The sequence below is a fragment of the Gobius niger genome (assembly GCF_951799975.1).
Source record: "Gobius niger genome assembly, chromosome: 11".
Classification (NCBI taxonomy): domain Eukaryota; kingdom Metazoa; phylum Chordata; class Actinopteri; order Gobiiformes; family Gobiidae; genus Gobius; species Gobius niger.
In genome coordinates, this window is record NC_136862.1 from 18,408,106 (window position 1) to 18,431,488 (window position 23,383).

Below are 23,383 nucleotides of genomic sequence, written 5' to 3' on the forward strand. Positions count from 1 at the left end.
TGTTTTATGATTAAGCCACGCCTCCCCATGAGTCTGGTAAATACCCACACCTGGCGCTCACTCACTACAGCTGCATCGAAACAAGCCATGCTGTATTTTTCCAGAACTGTTTAGTCACTGCTGCTCCTAACATATTTTCAATAGGCCTAGTATACGAGCGCTTCATTTGCTCTCTTTCATACTGTAGTGGAGAGGCCTTCTAGGTAATAATCTTTTTTTTTCCCTTAAGGACCTTCTTTGCTTTTGAATATGAGCTTTTTGTTCTTTCATTTGCAGACTGTTTGATCTATTAATTTCAACATGGAGACCCTTTCGGCCTCAATTTGCGTAGATTTGTGCCTTTGTGTGTTAATTTGAGACCAACATGCACTGTTATGTTAGCCGAGATTACAGATCCCTGTGTTCTTGTAGACATGTCGTATCAGACTGCACCACTCGCTAAATTATACCAAATCTGCTACACTGTTGATTTCTTTGAATTTCATGCCAAATGCATTCAACCCACTTACACTGTAAGGCGGAATTGTTTCACAGGCGAAAACATTTTGGAGCATTCATTATTCATATGTCGTCCACTGACAGAAAATTGCTTTGATTTTTATCTCAGTTGAAAGTAAGAAGGCTTGGCTCGGACCAGCTCACCTTAACAGGCTTTCATACGTCTGTGTGCGTCAGCTGTCACAGATAAGTCAAACACGTTTTTGCCCGACTTCACACGCTACAATGAAAATCCCTTTTTCCAGCAGGTCCTCGGAGGCTTTCGTCACAGCTCAAACCCATTTTCAGAGGGAAATATCTTGTAAATGTTATTCAACTTTAACTGCCTCTTTACCCTTTGAATGATCAGAGCTTTATCTTTGCTAAATTTGAATACACGCAGACACTCTACAGCGCTTCCGAATTGGATTTTCAACGATTTTATCCCGGCTCTTGGTTTTCCCCTATTTGTAGCGTTTGGGTCATGCCAGGAACACTACAAGCTATCAGGGATTTCGTATGAACAAAAAAGACGACTGGATATTTATGTTTGTAGATTCCACTCAGCTGGCTGTTAGATTTTGTTTGGATAAAGTCGCAGTGTGGCCAGGGGAGCTTCTGGCTTTTAACTTGCCAAATCACCAAATGGTTTATTAATGTTAATTATTTTTAGACTCTGGGCTTGGCCAAAGCTAGTCTTGATGCATGTTCTAATATGCAGTTTATTTCATTCTCTAAGTTGATCTTGGCTTAGCACAGTAAAAAAGTATGTGTGCGATTGGCCTGGGCTTTGACTGATTGCAAATGGATACAATTAAAAACAATGTTGGGCAAGTTACTTACATTTTTTTTAACCTATTCTATATTAGTGATTAAAGCTGTACACATGTAATAAGTTTGTATCACACATTACTGTTTCAAAAATGCACTACTTTGAGTTACTTTTGAGTTACTTTTGGCAAAATATAAACTGAAAATATATGTATAAGGAATATATCTTTTCCTTATACTGAAAATATAAGGAAAAGATTTCCTTTCCCTTTGCTTTCCCCATTCTCTTGTGTTTTGTTTTGCAGACTGCAGATCTTATGCACCAGTGTCCAAATTGATTTGTTACGCTGCATTTCATTTGGGGGAGTTTGGCATTTTTTGTTTCATACATTTATATGTATTTTTAACTCAAGTTACTTGAAATGTAATGACTAATATATCTCCGTATTTTGTTTAAATAATATGTTATATTCCTTAGTTACTGAAAAAGGTAAAAGTATTTTTTGTAGCTCGTTACTTTTGTAATACTTACCCCCAACACTGATTAATAAAATTGATCCTTCATAGATGCGTAAAGACACCTGGGCGGGTGGAGTGAAGGGGGCGTGGCCGGCCGTGACACCTTTGCCCTTTGGGGACACTGCATGGGCTAGTTATCGACGAAGCCACGCCTAATATTAATCAACTTACCGCTTACCCATTCATCTCTGGGTTATTTCTTGCGCTCGTGCTGTGTATTTCCTCCATGGCAACGGTGCAGATAGTTTTGAGGGGAAGCACGATTGGTCAACACCGACTGACCGCGCCCTCAACCCGTTTGAGCTACCTACCAAACTATTAGCATCAAGTGTCGAGGGAATGACGGCTGCGCTGCTACTGCTGCTGCTGCCTCTGCCTCTGCCCCTCTGCCTCTCGGTGCGGCGCAGGAGAGAAAGCATCTTTGTCTGAGAGAGGTGCCGCCTGAGCCCAGCATCAGCAGCAGCTCCGTCGGCACATCCACACGGAACAGCAGTGCGCTTCTGAGGACACGGGTCGCACACGCTCTTCTGCCGCATTCTTCACCGTAAGGAGCCCTGTTTGTCTTTTCTGCATGGAATAATAGCCCCCCCCCCCCCCCTTCTCCTCTCGCTGCCGGGAGCTACCCATGTGTCGGATCGCCGGATGATGCACAGGTAAATGGCACCGCGCACCTCCATCCTCTTAAGACAGCGGCAAATAGGGTTTTTAACGCTCTCCGCAGCTTAAAGGTTTGAGATAAGCTCTCCGTCTGTGTCTGGTTTTGTGTGTGTGTTTCTTTCCCCCCCAATGTCAGCCATCCGGAAATGTTTGGATTCCGATTGGGGAGATGTTGGCTTATGCGCACCAATTATTGACACTTCCACGGAGGTGTCTTGAGGAGCATCCACCTCTCGCTGCTGTGGGGAATGCGAGCCTCTTTGTTGTGTGTGTGTGTGTGTGTTTTTTTTTGTTTTTTTTAGTGAAGGTGGGCGGAGGAGAGCCGTAGCTTTCCCCAAATCCTACACGGTTGCGGATGGGGTCGCTTAATTGCGCGCCGGAAGACATGTCCTGTACTTTGGGCAGCACTGGTGGCTTTTGCAGCATTATGGAAACGAGCTCCGTGTCCTCTTGTTTGACGGTGAGCACATGCCACACACCGGGCTGCTCATCCCTTACGTGCAAGTGAAAGTCAGGTGAAAGCCAGCAGCGTGTATGGGGCCCTTGTCTGAGAGCGCCTGGAGGTGGTCTATGTATTATTGAGAGGCATTTCATGTTGTGTTGCCAAAAGCACTGGCCAGTTGTGAGATAAATGGAAGTGAAGACGGAGAAACAGCTGTCGGTCTGAGGGACTGAATTGCTCTCTGCCGGATCTTTGTGGCTTTTCTATTTGAGGTTGAGAATAAAAGGGAAGTTGGAAGGGCTGGCAAAAAAAAACCTGGAACCAAATCTCACACCCCCATATGAACTGATGCTGCTGCCTCCACATTGCTCACTCATGGCACTGGCTCAAGGAGTGGAGGTTACTGCCATATTTGCTCATGCTATGTAGTTTATAGAAACCCATGACGTGATGCTGAGTGACGACAAGGCAGACCCAGGCGTTTCAAGGAGAATCTGTTTTTATAACTATCTATTACTGCAGCTGCGAAACATCTTTACAGATAAAAAAAAAAAAAGACATCATGATAAAAAAGACATCACGATTTAAACCAGAACGGTAAAACAGGATTTGGTAGGTTTTACCAATTCTTGAATATTCAGCTCTAAACCAAGTCAAGTCAAACAAGTACTAACCAAATTATATCAAGAAAGGGCCAATCACCAATTTAGTAGGAGGTAGGAATTCCACACAGCCCCAGACCACACGCTTCCTACTGTTTTATCGAAAGCACTTTATCGCTAATTATATTTCCCTATGTGGAAACCCGGTCCATCCCTTCTCAGCCCTCGTTCCCCCACTGAATATTTTCTCAATTTAAGACAACGCGGTGCCAAACCCTGAGCTACACCTCTGCTCTCCCCCCATATTCGTTACTGCCCTCCACGCACCTCCTGTTCCTTCATTTGCAATTTAAATAGCCCATCTCTTGGACAGTAACACGAGTGCTTTAGTTTCTCCAGAGCTGGAAGGTGAATCAGTGCTCACAACTGTTCAGGTGAGGGCCTAATGAGCAGTGATTTCCTGTTTAGGTGAATTAGTTCTTAACAGCAGCACAGCTATTGTTGTATCAGTGAGCCCCTCGTTTATGGACGGGCCAATGTCTTAAATTATGCCAATTAGTTGTTTGTGCACACTTAAATCCATGCTGTTTGAGAGGACACAATCACTTAAAAGCAGCTTTATTCTTTATCAATCCTCCAGGCGCATTAATGAGAGACACAGACACAGTGACACAGGAAGCATCTTGACTTTTGTGATTTTTCAGGAGCAAAAACAACAGCGGGGCGTGCCACAGCTCTGCCTGTGTATTTTTGTTTTACTGCATTATATTTTCCCCGGTCATGCTTGATTTGTGTTTCCATCTCATGCCAGATCACACATTTATTTCTGTCCCTATCACATCTATTTTGACACGTTTTGAGCCACAGCTAAGATTGTACTCACCACACACTATTTTTTGTGCCTTCAGAGCCATCCATACCGACATTCATGTAGCTATGATCTGACTCACTAGACATCTGTCTCCACAGCGGCTTCCTGTGGGATGCACTGTTCTGGATTGTGTTAGACATGTAACGGGGGGATCACATCAGCACTGCTGCAAGTATAACACTCATAATGACTGAAAATGATCATAATGAGGACATTGACAAGGGTGCACAAATGTGTGTGGACACATTTGTGATCAAATGTTTAGGTATAGGCGATGTTTCTCCGTGAGGAAGGCTTTCATATAACATCGCAGAGATCAATACATCATGTGTAGCAAGAGACTGTATGCTTTTGCCTGTATGTGGTTGGTGGTTAATAAGGTTGGCCCTTGTAAATATTCGATTGTTGCTAGTTGAGACCGAAACTTGTCTACGATATTTGATCCCATTGTCCAATGGGATGAACTGGTAGGCGAAAACCCATAGTTGCTAATACCTACAGTATGACCCCTGCCAAGAGCTGAATGCAAGAGAACTCAGTGAGGTTAGGCATTGGGCATTGATATACTAATCACTGCTAACAATATCCCTATACTGCAGTCAGTTTTCTTCTATGTAATGGCATTGTTTCTTATGGATACGTTTGCGACTTTTAAATTACTGTATGCAAATGGCTGGGGTTTGATGGGTTGACGTGAAGGTGGAGGCTGAAATAGCAGGTCGGGGCTGACAGTGTGTGTGGGCGTGTGGGTGTGTGTCACGGCTCAATAACCTGTGCATACATACCGAGGCTGGGAAGGTTACAGATATTGTGTGGCATGGCGAATCGTGTCACTTCCTCTCTATCATAGCCCATCAAGGTCACATGGGCAGACGCAAAGTGGTGGCCCTGGCCTTTTCCTCTGCCGGCTCTGTGGCGGAGGCAGGACGAGCCCGCGGTCTACTGCTGCTTGTAATCAGGCCTGACGCGTGACTCAGTAGCATGCCAGATGTACCGCCGAAACCAGGATTATATTGTCCCTGGATGGTTAAAAAAAAAAAGGTCATTGTGGAGATTCTTGTTTCAGAGCACCTTGGGGCAGATCAGGTTATTTAATTATATGTGAATTATCTCTGAGGCACTTTGCTGTGGAATTCAGTTAATACTATGCATATTAAGGCAAATGTAATAGGGTAGTACAAGTACAACATACCAGGAACAAAGCTTAAAAATACTAATGGACAGTCACAGTCCACATTTGATATACAGTATGTCTGTAACCAGTAAATGAACAAACAAATCAGTATAAATGCATTACTCATTAATTTCCTCAACTGACAAACCATGTCCCACCATTATCTGTAATACATGCAACAATTGGCCTTTTAGTGAGGCTGAACGAGCCCCTGGTTTTCTTTGAAGTCAGTACAGATTGGAGAAGCTAAGTGGGTGACAGTGGCTCAAATGGTAGAACAGAACGTCTTCTAACTGGATGGTTTGCAAGTCCTGACTCTACCCTCCTTGTTTGTGAATGTAGCGTGTGAGTTAGTGGTTGGGGGTGGTTGGAGGGTCTCATGGCACAGATTTGGCAGCCTCCCTTCTGTCAGTCTACCCCGGGGCAGCAGTGTCTACAATACTCGCTTATCACCCCTGTAGTGAATGACTAATGCAATGAGCTTTGAGTGTCCAGGAAAAATTAAGCTAGTTTTATTCTTTGAAAAGGAGTAATTCCAAGTTAAAATGGTGTTTATCTTGTACTACGCTTGGACACTGCACACTGCACTCACAGTGGCAGCTGATTGTGAATGTTTGACGAATATCGTTATACATTGGTGAAATAATAGCAGACGAAATTGCCAGTTATTTTCCCATCAGGTGGTACAGTAGGTGGAAGAGAAGTGATGGTGGTCTGTAATTTTCTGAAAGCATGAAAGCTCCCCAGGACGTGGTGCTGGCTCATACATTAGGCCTGTCAAACTGGCAAGCATGGTGATGACAATGTATTTGTTTTTTCAATTTTTGTACATAAAAGACTGTTGTTCACTTTACATGGGTTGGTTGGAGAGTTTGCAATTATCTGAATATGTTTATTTGCATATTGTTTGTGTCTGTGTATGTGTTTACTCTAACATGAACTGCGTGCATGTTTTTGATCATTTTGCTATTTCTCAAGTCATAAAAGAACTTACATGATCTCATGCGTCATCAAGTGCAGAGTTATGCATTTCAGGCGGTTTGCTCTTTTTGCAACACTGCTACATTTTGTGCTGCTTGATTGACAGCGTTATGTGCCGTCAAAACAGCAGCAGAACCAGCAGGAGCGGCTTTTTATACTGACTTCCAATTTTGTGCCTCTGATAAGGTCTTAATTTGGTTTTAGCAGTGAGCAAAAATACAATTGTTTTTCAAAACAAGTTTACCAATACCTTTCTCAAACTTCAAGAAAAATTCTATAACAAAAGACATAGACACAGGATGAATACAAATACAATGGCTTACTGTTGTTTTTTTGATGGTAACAAAAATGAATCGAATGTGGCAATAGTGGAACTGCTGTACATATAAACATATTAAAGGAATAGGCCACCGTTTTTACATAGTGAGATATGTTCTTATCTTAGCTTAGACGAGTTGATTTATACTATAGCTTTGTGTGTGTGCTCAGTCATGCAAATGTTGTTTAGCCGCTGCCAGCAAAGGTATAGCCCCAAACTGGGGTGAAGTTAGAAGCTATCAAGCTGTTCCACGTTTTCCCTATTTAAATACAATTACATGAGCCTTTACACGATGCAAGTCTAGTTACACAAAATCAAACATGTCGATTTTGTAATTGGATAAAAAGGGGAACTATATTGTGAGGCGTAATAACACCTGGAGTACTTTGACGATATCACTGCGCAGAAGTCGAAGTACTCCAGACAGACAGCACAAAGACCAGACAGGTATATATCAACTTGTCTAAGCTAAGGTAAGAACATATCTTAGTATGTAAAAACGGTGGCCTATTCCTTTAAACAGTGATCAGGCAATTTCAGAGAAAGTCTCACCACCCATTGAAAATGGTCCAGTGTCCTACTTTTGAGTCCCAGCCCACCGCTTGAGAACCTCTTCTAGAGAATACCCTCTTATGCATTTTAGATTATAACGATCATATGCTTTGTATGTCGAAATTCAAACCCTTAGTTACGCTTAGGTAATAAGCCACGAAAGATAATGTATCCCTCTGCTTCTGACAGAAAGTTTGATTGCAGGATGCTGAACACCAAAAGGTTTATTGGATCTACTACTTGAAAATTGAGTTCAAATGTGACACACCAAAATACAAATCAAGATGGACAAAAATGCTTTTTAGCCGAGTCTTTGTCATGATGCTATCTGGCTTGCTGTATTGAGAAGCAACACCATTTTTAACTAAGATTGTATCACTATCACAATACAATATATTACATCCCTGATTTCCTCGACGGCACTACTGTCAGAGGGAAAAATAAAGTTTTACAGAGCACCGCTGTGAGCTACACAAATCTGAAATAGCAGCAGAATAATGAATTCTTGGAGTGCAGATAAGTCTCTGTAGATGGTATTATAATCAGTATTGCTCATTAAATCATGTGATGCGTTCGACAGAGCGCCTCTCGTCTCGTCTTTCCCTCTTCATTCAAGCGTCTTCCGTTCATTCAGGAGTGTTGCATTACATTGAAAATGTAAGTATTTCAGCCCATCCGTTGTCGTTACAGCGTGACAGCATGAGGAAAAGTGCACAGTTAACAAAAATGTGCCCAGGCAGCATAATCAGTGCCCTCAGAGATATAAAACACAATATCGGCCTGTCAGGGTATACATTATGCAGTTACAGGGAGCGCTGAAGACGGCAACACAAGCCCAAACCTCTGCTCGAATAACAACGACTGCTCCGCTTCAAACTTCTTACTCTATAGCTTTAATCTATTTAGGCCTTATGGTATACATAGTGTGCAATATGCTGACCTATATGCAAGAGCTTAACAGAAATCATCAGATATTATTTTTATTTAGTATTCAGCCCAGCGCCCGCTCTCATGCCTCCAGCACTGTGGTAACATTTATGGGAAATTATGGCATTTAATTGGCTTTTAAAGGGTTTGTAACGTTTTAGGAAAGTATTAGTAGCCTAGTTGAAGTAGTTTTGTGTTCAAAGCAAAACGAGTCTGCTGAAAATGAAAAGTTGAGTGTAGCAAAAAGAAAATGGCTACTGAGGCTTAAGGCATTAGCTCATTCTGTAGCAGCTGTTCTGCTTAGAAATCAGTTATTTAAGTATTATTATTTTTTATTTATTTTTTGTTTTAATTGAAAATTGATCTTAAAGGCTTTGTCAGCTATTGTTTCTGGTTGCAGGCTGGACCTTTATGCTCCAGTAGGTAGAGGTGAATTTGCTCCACCTTGTTTACTCTGCACTCAACTTGTTCGGTGTTATTCTGCCTGCTGTGGGTAAAGGCCACTCCCCTGAATCTTTGGAGTCTCAGAAAGAGAACACCACAATGGACTTACAGTAGATCTGTCCGGTGAGGTGTCATAATTAACGGCTGCTCATCATTCAAGCCTTAAAGAAGAACTAAGTAACGTGTTTACCTTAATAAATCCTTTTCGTAGTCCCTCTGGGGGCAACAAGTGTTAATTTATCTCCCTCTGCTGTCTGTCCAGAAAACCAGAAAACCACCCTTGCAAACTTCCCTGTTTCCGGGTCGGATGCGCAATACACACTAATAGAATCACAAAGAAGAAGCTAACAGGCTAATGGGCAAAGCTAACTGTGAGCTAGCGCCTCTTTAGCAGTGTACAGCCAGGTTTGATGGGAAAAAAATATCGCCGTTGTGTCATTAAGTTGTGGCACGATGTACAATATCCCTCTCTCCCTTTGTCTTTTCTGTCAGTGTAGTATTTACTCTCACAGGCGATGAATGAGTAAAAAAACATGCTACGACATCTGCAGTGGTGCTTATGCCTCTAGGGACATGAGTTACTTAGTTCTGCTTTAACTACTGTAGAAATCTTTTGGGTGTTTTTAAATTAATGTATTTTTCACATTTCTAGAGCGCTTTAACAGGCATTTGATCTCTGATTTGTGTAACAATATTCCTCAAAAAACATTATGAGAGCCAGAGGTTCCATGATGGAGGGCCGGTTTTGAACCCCGGGCTTGATGTTGCCTACCCCTGGCTTATAATTTAGGATACAGTAATTCATTTGAGAATTGACTTTTGTGAATATTGATTATTCTAATGCTGCACTTTTACAAAATAGACCTAATTATTCTAATTGTTGCCAACACATGAGTTTCATTTGAGAATATATTATTACAAGATGTTCCTGTACCTTCATACACACACTTTAGTCCTTTTAGAGCTTCACTATTTTACTGCTTTTTATGACACAGCTTGCGAAATTACCTCCTGCACCACTGCAAAATAGGTGAACATTTTTCCAGCTGGCCCTTTGTAAGCCCTTAAGAAAAGTTGTTTGCCATTGAAAACCAGTAATCTAGCACCTGGCTATAGCATAGTACAGTATAGATTGTTGCTTGTCTGTTTTAAATAAATGCGTCTCCAAGAGGCCCTCTCCTCCTAAAACACCCCTGACACAGCGAAGGTCAAGAATTCATCTTATCTGTCAGGCTATAAGATGCTTTATCCACATTATCCTGACACCATGTGCCGCACTCAGCAGACCGAAGGCTTGAAGAAAAAAGGCTTGAAAAAAAGCAACCACAGTTTGGCCAGCTGAAACGTTTTTGATTGAACTTGCATCAGATGTGTTCCCAGGGACTTTTGACAGGGCTGCAGAGGTCTTGCTCTATCTCAGTTGCAAATCGCTGTATGAATCTTTCCCTTTCATTGTTTGCATTATACTCACTGGCAAAAAAAAGCCATTCATCTTTTCCCGGTAATATCCTCCTGAAGAAAGGTGAGGGGAGAGCTGCAACGGTGATCTGCCTTTGGAAATTGCATTGTTGTAATAAGACTGGGGGGTCAAAGTGACACGTTTGTATGTAGGCTGGCTCCTCTGCATTACGTCATGACAGGTAGTAGTTAATACAATTGGTTTAGCAGCTGTCCAATTGGGATGTGTTGTTTGTGACCAAATCCTTGGAACGACTATATTTTTGTCAGCCATATCTTTGTTTTTAATGCAATTTGACACAGATGTGAATTAAAAGAACACAAGAAACAGCAGAAAAGAGCAGAATAGGCAATGAGAGAAAGCTGTGTGCACTAAAACAGATTTGACATGCATCGCTGTTTCGAGTCCCGGCTCTCCCCACTTTTTGTTAATGCAACTGTTCTTAATGCAAAATGATAATGGTAGAACAGAAGGAGCCTGCTACATATCAATCTCTTTTTTTTGCCAGGTTATGTCACACTCCGTTGACCAGCCCAGTGCAGCTTTAGGGGGGACGGTGTGACAAGCGCTTGAACTATCATTTATTTCCATTGTCCCTGGAAAGAAATGAGAGCACATCTATGCTAATTTATTGTGGCATGCTTTGGAAATCTTATTTATGTCGCAAAATCAATCCCATACCTGCCCCGGGGTGCCTTGGTCTCAAAAGCAGTCTGTTTTGTGTGTCCTACCTGTGTGTGGGGAAAGCCTGTATCCATGTCAGCATTCATTGGGTTTTAGTGGAGCTCTCAGATCCAAGCCAAGAAGCTGCTGGCCAGCTTAATCCAGGCTTCTCTGTTGAGGAGGGATGTGCTTGTGAATGTGTGTAATAGGAGGGCACAGTATAATGCAAATTTACTGTTTTTGTGAAATCAAAAAATACAAATTGTGAAAAGTAAACGATTGCAACAGATCGACTTTTGCTGCTTTTGATAGATTTATATTGTGAGAAGCCTTATTAAGTGCTTTTAATCAAAGTCATGTCAAACCTCGCCACTTAATGGCTGCACTTCCTCAGAAGTGTCACATAATGGCGCAGCTATAGTCTAGTGGATAACACTGCTGCCACATACATGGAACATTGTTCTTAGTGTCATGGGTTCAAGTCCTGGATCTGTCAATTTGCAGAATGTGTCCCCGTTCTTCACTTCTTTTCACCCTGTGCTGTTCTATCCAATAAGCCTATGGGCCAAATTCCTTAAAAATAATGTGTCACATGATGTGGTTGTTATGTCTGTTCAGACAATTTAAACGGATTTTGGCATTCTCTTCAGAACTGTACCCCAGGTGTGGGAAGGTTTATATGCCCCTTCATCATTTTCTACAGTCTGATGGGTGTGTTTCTGAAGCTTCCCTAAACCAACAGCGGTGCTGGTTTCTGTCTGTGCTTGTCCCTATCTGATCTTCCATTCTATTTTCTGCATAAAACAGAAACCACAAAAGAAATAGCCAGAACTTGCACATGACGCACTAAACATCAAGCAGAACAAGAACAGCTGAAGTCCGCCATTTCAGACCACTGCAAGAGGGAGAATCACATCATGGATTGGGACAACGCCAAGGTCATCGGCACAGTGAGCAACAAGTACCACTGTTTGATCATCATCGACCACCAGACTGTTGGTGAAAGGCACCAACATCTGTGTAAATCAGCTCACCAGTATGTTACTGCAACAATAAGTGACATTGTTAAGTAAGGCCGCGGAGTGCATCTGAAACATTCAAAATTACAGGTCTGACTATAAGAAAAATAATATTGATGCTTCAAAAAGACTTGATGCAGTGGTTCCCAACCTTTTGTCTTGCATACTGCTTCGGGCTTTATTTGTACTCATAGCACCCCCAACAGTAAGGGCTGCTGATTATTTACAAGTGAAAAAACAAGGTGTTGTGTACGGCCGTCGCCCCCTGCTCCCTACAGGTCGCCCCAGCAGCATCAAAGGATGGGTTTTAACCCATCCTTTGATGCAGAGGAAACACTGACCTAATGAACCTGGAACATGTTTTTATGCTATGCATTTACACTTTTCATTTTAAACACAATAGAAATTTCCCCCGTTAGGCCTATACATCATCCCTGAGGCAACTGTTAGCGATATCCGGGCTTTACAAATGAAGCTGACATGACGACATTCATCATTCTGTTGTTTGCATATCTCATGTTTCTCTAATATGGTGTAATATCCTCAGCTCTGTTTTGTGAGTGAAAGTGTCTGTGCGAGCGCTATGGGATGCCTCCTTTTGTGTTGGCGCCACTGTCCCTGGTATGAGAAGTGACAGCGCTGGATGATCTAATCACAGATGTCATGCCATAGCTGCTTATTAACAGATATTTCAAGGGCAAACATTCCCGTCATTAGCGGCAGTGTATTAAAGCGAGGGGCCGATCGCTCCTGGTCGTGTCTCCAAACCGCAGGAGGGACCCGTCTCATTTTTTCCGTCGAAGTGACTTTATCAGGATCTAATTTAAAGAACATGCATTGATAGCGCTTCACCCGCGGACAGGAAGCTCAGCTGCCGCTCGGCTCTGATTTGGAGCTGAGAGGGGAGCTGTCATGTAGCGTCAAAATCACTCGCCGCAACTTTCCTGATGGTGCTGTTTTCCTCTATTTGCATATTTTTAAAATGTTAGATAGGAAGACTGGTAAACTGCACATTTACCAAGCTCCGCAAAATCAATCATGGATCTGATCATGGAGGTTTAAACGAAATTTGTCAAACGCATCATTGCAAAAATTTAACTATGTTATCAGTTTCTAAAAATAAGGCCTCTATGATTCTCTATCTATTCCACATTTTTTGCCACCCTCTCCATCATGGTTAGTTGTTTCATTGATCACTAATTTCTGTTATTGTTTTTAATTGTTGTCTGAACATTGTCTGAAAAATATTAATTCATAAATATTTGTATGGGTTGGAACTACTTCATTCAACATTTTACAAATTTTCTTCAGTTGATGAGCCATTTGATTGGTCAAATTTCACTTTTTATTAGTAGATTCTAATCAACAGTGTAACACTGTTATCACTTTTATTGTTCAGGACAGGTTACAGTGGAGACTTACAGTAAAGCGTTAAGACATTTCTAATCTAAATCCGTCCTGAGCATTAAGTAACAACTCTATTATTTTGTCAGTGACTGTGAAGTGCTTCTTCCGTTCATCACCACTCCCTGGTGTATAATGGCCATTACTTAGATTTACAGTCTCATTACCGTGTCAATAAATTTTCATAGCAAGTGGTCAGCAGGCTTTTTAGACCATGTTTAATGAATGAATGGAGAAGATACACTTTCAAAATAACTGGTGCCTTTCTGAAAGTGGATTTTCCCTCCATTTCCTCCGCGTACCTGCGTGACTGACGTGTGACTGAATGGCACTTTGAGCGTCCGTCCCCGCTCACATCACTCATGTTTTTATGGAGCAGGCAGAGAGGAGGGGGCGGCTGCACTGTGTCAGGACAGGCAGCAAAAATACATTTTACACAAATAAGGACTGTTGTCAGGTGTACTGTTTGTTATGGCATCAATCCATTCAGCTTGAGTGACAAAAATGTAACAAGAACTGTAAGCGAAGAGAGGCATTAGTGAGGAGACTGGGTTAGAGCGGCACAATGAGAGATCTAGTGGAAAACTACCTTGAATGTTGTGATAATATTGCCATATTTTACGTAACCATTTCAGCACAGCACCAGTACATCCCATTAAAGGAGGGGTATTATGCAAAAATCGCCTTTTCGAAGCTTTTTTACAATGTTACTATGTTGTTCTCTCATGAAATACATACCTGGAGAGTTGTGTTTTGAGCCGCTGGCGTAATCTTTGGATCTCCTCCTGTGGCTATGTTTCGCATATTCGCAGAAAATGTGAAAGTCTAAGTCAGATGGAAGATCCCAGTCCAGAGTCCGACCCTTTAGCTGCTTACATCATCAGTGACATCAGCTGGAGGCAGGAAGTGATAAGTGTAAAACTATAACTGTGGTTTAAGGTGCAAGAACAAGAGTAATGACATTTGAGACGATAAAAGGGGTTTATCTGATATTTCCAACAACATTTAGACATTTGTTTATCGTTACTATGACGACAGCTGCAATGGAAATAGATAGGAATCTAGCTTACTGCCTCCAGCTAAACCCAGAATGTTTTCACACAATTAAATGGTGGTGTTTATTAAGAGGTCAATCATTTAAACATTGAAATACAGATTTATTACTTCAGTATATTCAAATGTGATATAGCCTTTTCTTTTTCAATCACTTGTATACTTCTGTGTCTTTCTCAAAATGCAGAAAATGATGTGTCGTGTAAGTGTATGAGTGTTTGGTATGTCACGGACAAGCTAAACCTATACACTATGATTTGTCTCTACAGCAGGTTCAGTGAATGACTGCTCACAGCGTTGGCAGCCCTTATAAAGGACCTGAGCTCTTTCTAATGACATTTGGGAGCATGTGTGAGCGCTGATGGGCTCAACCTGCACCTCCACCTTTGCATGAGGAGGTCTGGGGGTGTGATCCTGGGCTGGGCAGTGAGCAGGTGATTAAATGTGTTCATTAGGCACTGGTTTAACGCCTAAATAGCTGCTGTGCAATACGACATTAAAAATACATTTGAAATAGCCCGTCGTGGTGCAGTCGGCAGATGTGCATGCCTATAGTTGATGTACATTTTACGTAATGAGGCCGTTGTGCACAGTACCATGTTTGTGCTTGTAGCCGAGGTTATGTTATTTGCTACCTAATTACCTGGTTTGCTGGTTTGTGAAAATGTCAGCTGTTCTTGTGCCCCGCGCTACACAGAGAAACCCCCTTTTCCCCACCTCCTCTATGGCCTACATACTGTGAGAGCAGACACTTAACTGGCTGTTGGGACTGAGTGGAGCACCATCACAACCCCTTGTAACTGAGAGCTCTAGTCGCAAAGCTAATGGGTGGTTTGGAGTAGGGGAAAAAGTGACGTAAACACAACTGTCGGTGAGTCCATGAGCACAAATGTTACAATACAAGCCCATTGAGTTGTACAATCGTCTAGAGCCAGTTGAAAGTACTATTAAATTTTACAACCATGTAGTCCTGAATAAAAACACTATATAAAGCCAATATGTTTAGTTTAATGGACACTCATCAAACGTTGTGAATGTGTAATGGAGTGGAAGACATGCCAAAAAAAATCTATATTATGATTTTCTCAGGAGACGCAATAGCAATTTTATCACGGTGCAGTATCTTCGGCTTTGCATTGCTTTCAATGTTAAAGCGATCTTCTTCTTTTGAGGGTTTACACTTGGTAAATCCACCTGCCACTCACTCAGTGCGTGACCTATTGAAGGAGTGGGTTGGAAAAGTAAACAGCATTTGTTTGCGCCTGAGCACGCATTTACCGAAAGACTTGCATATAAAACAATCTCTCCATATTAGCATATCACTACAGCATTTTTCATCTCGAGAACCACTATTAAAATGGTTTAAAGTATCAAAAAAATACATGGTTCAATGCAAAATATGCCTAAACCACTCGCCATTTTCAAGGTGTTTTGTGCTTTCAAACTAAATTTCCTGCATACTCCTCTCTCAAACCACCTTTTCAAATACATTTAATTAGTGAAAGTGGCATTCCCTCTTCCCTTACGAGTAGGAGGCCTCTACTTTTTGTATTTTCATTCTTTCTCCTGACGACAAGAGTTAGAAAAAGCTTCTGATGATAGAAGCGAAACATCTACTCAATCTCTCTCTCTCTCTGATTTTCAAGACAAAACTTTGTAAATGTATCTATTAATTGGTGATCCTCTATCACCACCAATCTGTCAGTGACGTGGTTTCACTTGACAGCTTCCAAGTTGCTCATAATAGCACTTTTTTGAAGAAACAATCAAATTCATTTGGCAGTCGTCGGGTGTAAATGATGCTGGGTAACTGGCTATAACGTAGCGCTGAGTTGTGCCGTAGCGGTCAAGCGGAGGATCAAGTGGATGTTTCGGGTAGAGATGGATAATGAGACTGTGGGGGTGAAGATGGAGCTGCAGATGTTGATGATGATTATAGCACATACGCTTTCAGCTTGACTTGAAAGTACAGAGCCAGACACATTTAACAGCTGTGAAATAAGTGCGTATAAAATGGAGATGATTTGTAAATGTTTGTGTTGCTGGGCCCTTTGTAGCTTCGTGCTGTTCAAAGACGATTGCTGTTTACCTAAAATAACTGCTTTCAAGTTGTTGAGGTAGGCCTGACACAAAACGGTGATAGCCTCTGTGAGGATTTATGGATGTATAGAATAGACAAACTAACACCATTGCTGGATCATTCACTTTGAGTCGGAAAGAAATGACGTTCATTTTAAAATTGAGATAGAATATCTGTGAGTTTTGAGGAGAAATAATTTATTTACTATTTGCCACACTTCGTACTATTTACATAACATCTAACTAAATGTGTAAAGTTTTCCCTTTTCTTTGTACATACAGTATGGAAATGTTTAAATACCATAGTACCGACACCTCTGCTTCTCCATACAGTTGTGTGAGAGCAGAGGCAAGGTTGTATAACGGTATAAAAAGCCTTTTTAACCACTTGAAGCATCTTACCTTCACACCTTTCACTCAGTGAGAGAGCACCTGTTCCAAGCGTAAAAATAAATAAATGCCCTCTTTGTATAATTGAACTTTCAAGCCTCTCACCAGCCACTATAGGCAAATGCTTTTTCCATCATGAAAGGTTGAATGATTCCAATGAAAAAAAAAAAAAATCCAGCAATGGTGAAATGTAATGGAAATAAACATTTGATGCACTGCGGAAATAGCCCCAGCCATAGGAGGCATCAAACAACCACTATATATTCGGCTTCATGTATTGCTCTCATTGTTGCAGTCATGTGACACCCACTTCCATGCAACTTATCCATAAGCGATTAGTCAAGAGATCTAATAATGACTATAGTCTTCAATCAATCAATCAATTGTTTTGTAAAGCCCAATATAATAATAATAATAATAATAATAATAATAATAATAATAATAATAATAATAACAATAATGCATTTGTTTTATATAGTGCTTTTCTGGACACTCAAAGACAAGGCAAGGCAAAACAAGGCAATGTAAAGTTCAGGCAAATAAAGTATCCTGGCAAATATAATGTCCAAATCAGCTTCAGCGGCAGGTGGTGACTTATCAATCAATATCACAACAGGAGTTGTCTCTCAGGGCTGGTGATGAGCTGCGTGGGTGACCCCTGTCCTTAGACACTCTGCCCAGCAAGGAAAACTCAAAAACCCAGTGGGAGAAAAAGGAGAGATCCACTCCCATGGACGGACAGGCTATAGAGAGCCACGCCCAATTGAAGCCCCTCAGCAGATGGGCCGAGACCACGGAAGAACGTCTAGTCCTTGTTGGAGCTTCAGTTCATCTAGGCAGGGGTTCCTCCGCGGATAGCGCTGAAACTAGGGCAAGTAACTTCAAAATAGCGTGTCATTGACTGAGACCCTCCATACATGTGGTAGCAGTGTGGCTGCACAAAAACATAGTCAGGTTTAACCAGGACATTCAACAGATATCTTTGAAAAGCCGTCCTGACTAACAAAAGGCACAGTGGCATGGTTAATCATTGGATAATTGGATGGCACCTCCTTAAAAGCTGACGTGGATTATGCTGTTCATGCTAACTTGATTGGCCTGTCGTCTGCCATCATCACTGCTATTTTGCATGTTTTTATTGAAAAGTGGGTTGCCGCCATATGTTCCCCTCCTGAGGACTGAGGTGATCATTATGCTAACCTTTTATGTCTTTTCGATGAGTTCATGGCCATTTCCATTGTCATGCTGTTTGTGCAAGGTAGACCTGTTAATTAGCCTGTAGCGGCTACTGTACAGATGTTAGTGAGCCTAATTATGACTGCTAAATGTCAACCTTACTCTACCTCTTCAGATTTTTTCATTTCTTCAGTCTCTGTTGGTGCCCCGCACATAAAGAGGAAAATGGATACTGCCTCCGGATACGCATGAATTTTTTACTTAAGCTAAAACATTCTGAGATAATGTGGAGGCTGCGTGCCATTTTGTTGTGTCTTATGTTGAAAATAGAAATGGGGTGACATTTTTATGTCATAGTGGACAATCTTAGAATGATGGCTGTGAAGTACTTCTTCCTATATAATCTGACTAAAAATAAGACTAAAAGTAAAAATAAAAGAAGTGGAAACTAGGAGTGTAAATCATCAGAGTTATTTTTAGGATGCGATATGTGATATACAGATACAGTGGGGCAAAAAAATATTCAGTCAGTTCCCCACTAACTAATTTTTGTAATTGATTAATCTATTGATTATTTTTTACGATTAATCACTTGGCTGTGAAAGGTGTGTTTATGTAAAAAAAAAAAATGTATCACTTAAAGCTAAAGTGTAGCCACTTGAGGACATGTTGAGTAAACTTAAAGTGAATGGTTGTTGGAGGCTCTAAGTGCTAATTCTGCTTTCTGATTGGATGAGACACAGACAGATATTCATGAAAACTACAATGTACAAAACACTACATACACAAACTATTAAAACAAAGCAAGTTTTCATCAAAAATACTACATCTTCATGTCATTTTTGCTCAATTTGAGTCTGTGTGAACCAGAATAATAAATAATTCACAGTGGTATAAAGTTTGCAGTTTGTCCTGTTAATGATGCAGCCTAAATGCTGAAGGCATACATGAGGCCGCGCGCGATGTTAAGGAGGGGTAGAAGCAACAAGCTTGTTATAGTCACACCGTCCCTCAGTCGGTCCCGTCTTTCTAAGCCACGCCCCCACACCCCGGCCCCGCAAGCACTGGGCCACTGTTTGTTTGCAGCCACTCTCTTTTACACTAACACTGTTGTTGTACCAGGCGGAAGATCAGGCCATAATGACTTTTTAAACTCTTTGGTGCGAACATAAATCACAGCGCGAGAATGTTTTTGATAGCTACCTGGTGAGATTACATTCTGTAAATGGGTTTTGGATGGTAATCAGACACAAGCACAAATACACTAAAACAACGTCATTTTACTTTCAATATCTGCAAAGTGCAATGTTTACCTTGTGATCTAGCGTGGGTACTTTTTAAAACAACCATCATACTGCTTGAATCTCAGTAATTTCCTCCTTTTGTATGAGCAGAGTTAGTGCATATGCGGAGCAGTATATCCAGAGCTCCATTTGTTTATTGAAACTGTGGAAAGAGCACATATCTAACCAAATGTCCAAACTGAATTCAGGGGCTTACATTTGGAATAGTAGATGTCACATTGCTGTTCTCGAACGCCCTTTAAAATGCCACAACACATTCAGCTGCCTCCCCTACACACATTGAACTGCACCAGAGCTGTCAGGACCGCTCCTTTCAATGCCACCTTTCTAAAATAATTCGGAAATGTTTTGTGTGCTTCACCAGAGTGTCCAAATAATGCTAAAGACACTTCAACATGAAACTAGACTTTGAAATACATTTTGATATCTCTATGGGACTCTATGGCATCATAATAGGAAGAGTGTCAGCAAAACGATATTCTTAGTCAATTCATGGCCTAAAGAAACATTTAGTCAATATTCTAAAGGGGAGGCTATTATGCTTTTCCTGGTATTTGGTGTAACAGCTTATTTACTAGCTTTGGTTGTTTGTATGTTGCTATTGATCTAAAACAGCTTTAGCCAGTGTCCCTTTAAGACCCTCTCCACCTCTGATGCCCTTCTCGGCTCGTGGTTGTAGTTAACTGTCGGGACATTGGCGCTAATATCTGAAGGGGCCGCAACCTGTTATAGTGAGGCTCCAGTGGATATTTTTGCCTCTCGTGCCATCTATAACCATCACCACTGGGCCACTTTCTTAATATCCTTGCGAAAGAAAGATTTCTTTCGGCAAGCACACAACCTTCAGAGACTTCAGTGGTTCATATCGCTGCAACAGCTGGTGCTTAGTGTTATTGTGTCCTTTGGCACGACACTTCAACCACCTTGCTTATTCATAATAGTCGACTGGAACATTTGTCAAGCAAGCTAGTAAAGTGCAATACAACTCCATGCCACTATGATTGTTATAATGTTTACTTGTTGCATATTACACTTATACCCTTGCTTCCATAATGAAGTGGTAACCTGATGAGAAGACTTATATGACAGTCTAAACCAATACGAGAATCACATAGAGGGCTCTGTAACTACAGCATGAGCAGGTTTTAAACATAAGACATAATACGTTATATCAGCAAAGTTATGAATCATTTGTATAAATAACACGAGACATTTCCATCTGTGTTTTTTCGCTCTCTCAAACGTCTCTTCATATTAGGGTCACTTGTCATATTCACTTTGAGGCAACACGAACATTGTGGTAAACACTGATCCAGTCATGCGTTACCAATAGCTCTAACTTTAATTACCAGCTAAATAATAACACCGCCTGCAGTACAGAGTTCACTGATTCTTCTATGTATCCTTCTATATTTATGCTACAAGAGTCTTAATTAAATGTTTGATGGGCGTCACACAAGTTAACCCGCCTTTGGTTTAATGTTGCAATTAGTTAATACTGTTAGTTATATGCGTTTATTTCATAGTGCGGCGGACGTTTTATTTGCTTTTACTTTTACGTTGAATTGATTGGAAGATGACTTCAAAGATGAGGGTTGAACATGTTGTACAACTGTGACGTAATAATGTTCTAGCTCTTCTGCTTGTTCCTTTTACCTACTGTATATCCTCTCGATCAATCAGATCAATCAGTCAATCCATCCATCCATCCATCCATCCATTGTTTTGTCGAACCGAATATCACAACAGAAGCTGCTTCACAGGGCTACACAAACATTAAAACAATGAAAAAACAAAACAAAACAATGGAATGTCCAAGCAAATGTAGTGTGCAGGCAAACATCATGTCCAAACAGAGGTGATGTCCAAACAAGCATCAGCAGCAGATGGAAACGTGCCCGGGATGTCCCCTGTCCTTAGACACTCTGCCCGGCAAGGAAAACTCAAAAACCCAGTGGGAGAAAAAGGAGAGATCCACTCCCATGGACGGACAAGCTATAGATGGTTTTCCGTTCCCATGATCCTCTGCGCCGCGCTGCCATTTTGTGTGGCGTTCGACAATGTTTATTACCCGGCAAAACCCAGTGGGAGAAAAGAGAAAACCACAGAAGGAGAGATCCACTCCCATAGACTAGCTATCACCATCCTTGATCTAGTCATCATGGCAGTGCTCAAATTATAGTTTAGATTGCCTAACTTTATTATAATGCTTTTTTAATCTCGACGTGGTGCAGAGCCTTTACCTCTGCACTAAAATAATCACTATATTTTTTTTTTCACTCAATTTCTGTCACTGCAAGATAGTTCCAAACTTATTTAAGCTACAAGAGTTCAGTGACCAGGGACTAATAATAAGGTTTCGGTGCACGTTGATTCCACACAGAAAGGCCCGTAAGTAGGCGGAATATATTGGCTACTAAACTGAAATAGATGGTTATAAATGTAGTTTTTAAAGCATTTACCTCAGAACTTGGAGCTTTAGGTCACTGAGCCGTCCATAATTCTAACATTACTCTCAAAATCCTTCTAGTTTGAGATAAATATAATAATATATAAGTACTTATATACAAGCACGCACACACACACACACACGCGCTATGGTCCCTAACCTTAATCCTAGCCCTAACCCTAATCTAAACCCGATTCTAACCCTAACCCTAAAACCACATCTTCACCGTCAAACAGTCCTTCAAATAAGTGAGGACCACCCAAAATGTCCTCACTTTCCAAAATGTCCTCACTCTGTTGGTTAAAAACTCAAACTGGTCCTCACAATGTTACACTTACACACACACAAAATGGTTCATAAGAAAAAATAATGAGTAGTTCTGTTTATGCCCAGACATAGTTAGAGGCTCCAGCTCAGACTCCTTGTGTTTTATTTAGAGGTTGTAGAGGGACACGGCCTAATGCTATGATTGATTCCTTTAATGTACCAGAGCAAAACATCTCCAAAATAGTATGGACTATGTGCTGCATCACCGGTACCTGGGTGTTTTTTATCTGTGCACAATCTGGTTTTTGATGGTCGACAAACAAACAAGCCGTACCTAAATGCCTCTCCGGGCTTTTGTTGCCTTTTTCTCCCCTGTGTCCTCGTGGCGGGAGCACGGTATTGTCAGTGATTTGAGATTTGAGCAGTAAGTTCTTTGTGTGCTCTGTCCTTTTGTCCAATCAGTTGTATTTTGAAACTGGCTGCGTGGAGTTGGATTGACATCACACAACACAAATTATTGTCGTATCCATGAGCTTTTAAATATGAGCTCGAGGATTTCATGTTTGTCCACCCACACACCAGCGTTTTCAAGGCAACAGCATGTAATTAGCATGCACACGCAGCCCTGACAGGGAAGCATGCAGGAATAGCAAATTGAATTTTTAATTGTCATTTGTATTATCACTGTTTTGTTGGTTCTTGGGTGTCAGTTAAAATTTGCAATAAGTTCATCTGCACTAAATGGCTTCAACATATTTGGAGTTAATATTGTTTTTCATCAGTAGATTGGCTTTAGCACAAAGGAAGCAAACTGATTTAAGTGTCAGGAAATAGCCTGTACCTGTATCACACTTTGGCTAAAAGCTGTTAACAATTCATTTGAGTATCCGTGAACAAACATTATAAAGAGACCAGCTTCTACTTAAAATTACTAGCTTCACTGTTTTATTTGTACCATTTGAAAAGGTAACGTGGGGTCTGTGTCTTCCTTATGTTTAGTTAATGAGCTTATTTAGTGTCATGTACCATTGAAAGTGCCCGGTCTGCAAAAGCTTATAAAAACGAATGAACAGTAGGCACGCATCCACAGATGTATCAAACTAAGAGTGTCATCTTGCACCGTAGCCAAGCACTTAACAAAAACGGAGCCAAATATAAGAGCTCATATCTTCTTAAGCCCTGTCCTCATCTGACAATGCAACAATGCAAAGAACTGTATTGGACAGTTTACAAAATAATGGCCTCCGCAAATCATGATGAATAAGGTCTGTTATACAAACATGCACTTTTTAATGTCATTCAACTGACAAAAACACCATTTACGCTCCTCCTCTGAGATCGAGTGGAAGCATCCCGTCTTCAGAACCAAAGTCAGGGTATCAGA

General features: G+C 41.1%; 1 protein-coding gene across 1 annotated transcript in view; it reads left to right on the forward strand.

Moving 5' to 3' along the window:
* The first annotated feature begins 2,019 nt into the window (after positions 1-2,019).
* nrxn2a (neurexin 2a) overlaps positions 2,020-23,383 on the forward strand; it is a 147,455-nt gene continuing 126,091 nt past the window's right edge. The window contains 1 exon segment of the mRNA XM_079566610.1: positions 2,020-2,311. The gene's annotated coding sequence lies outside the window, so the exon portion shown is untranslated.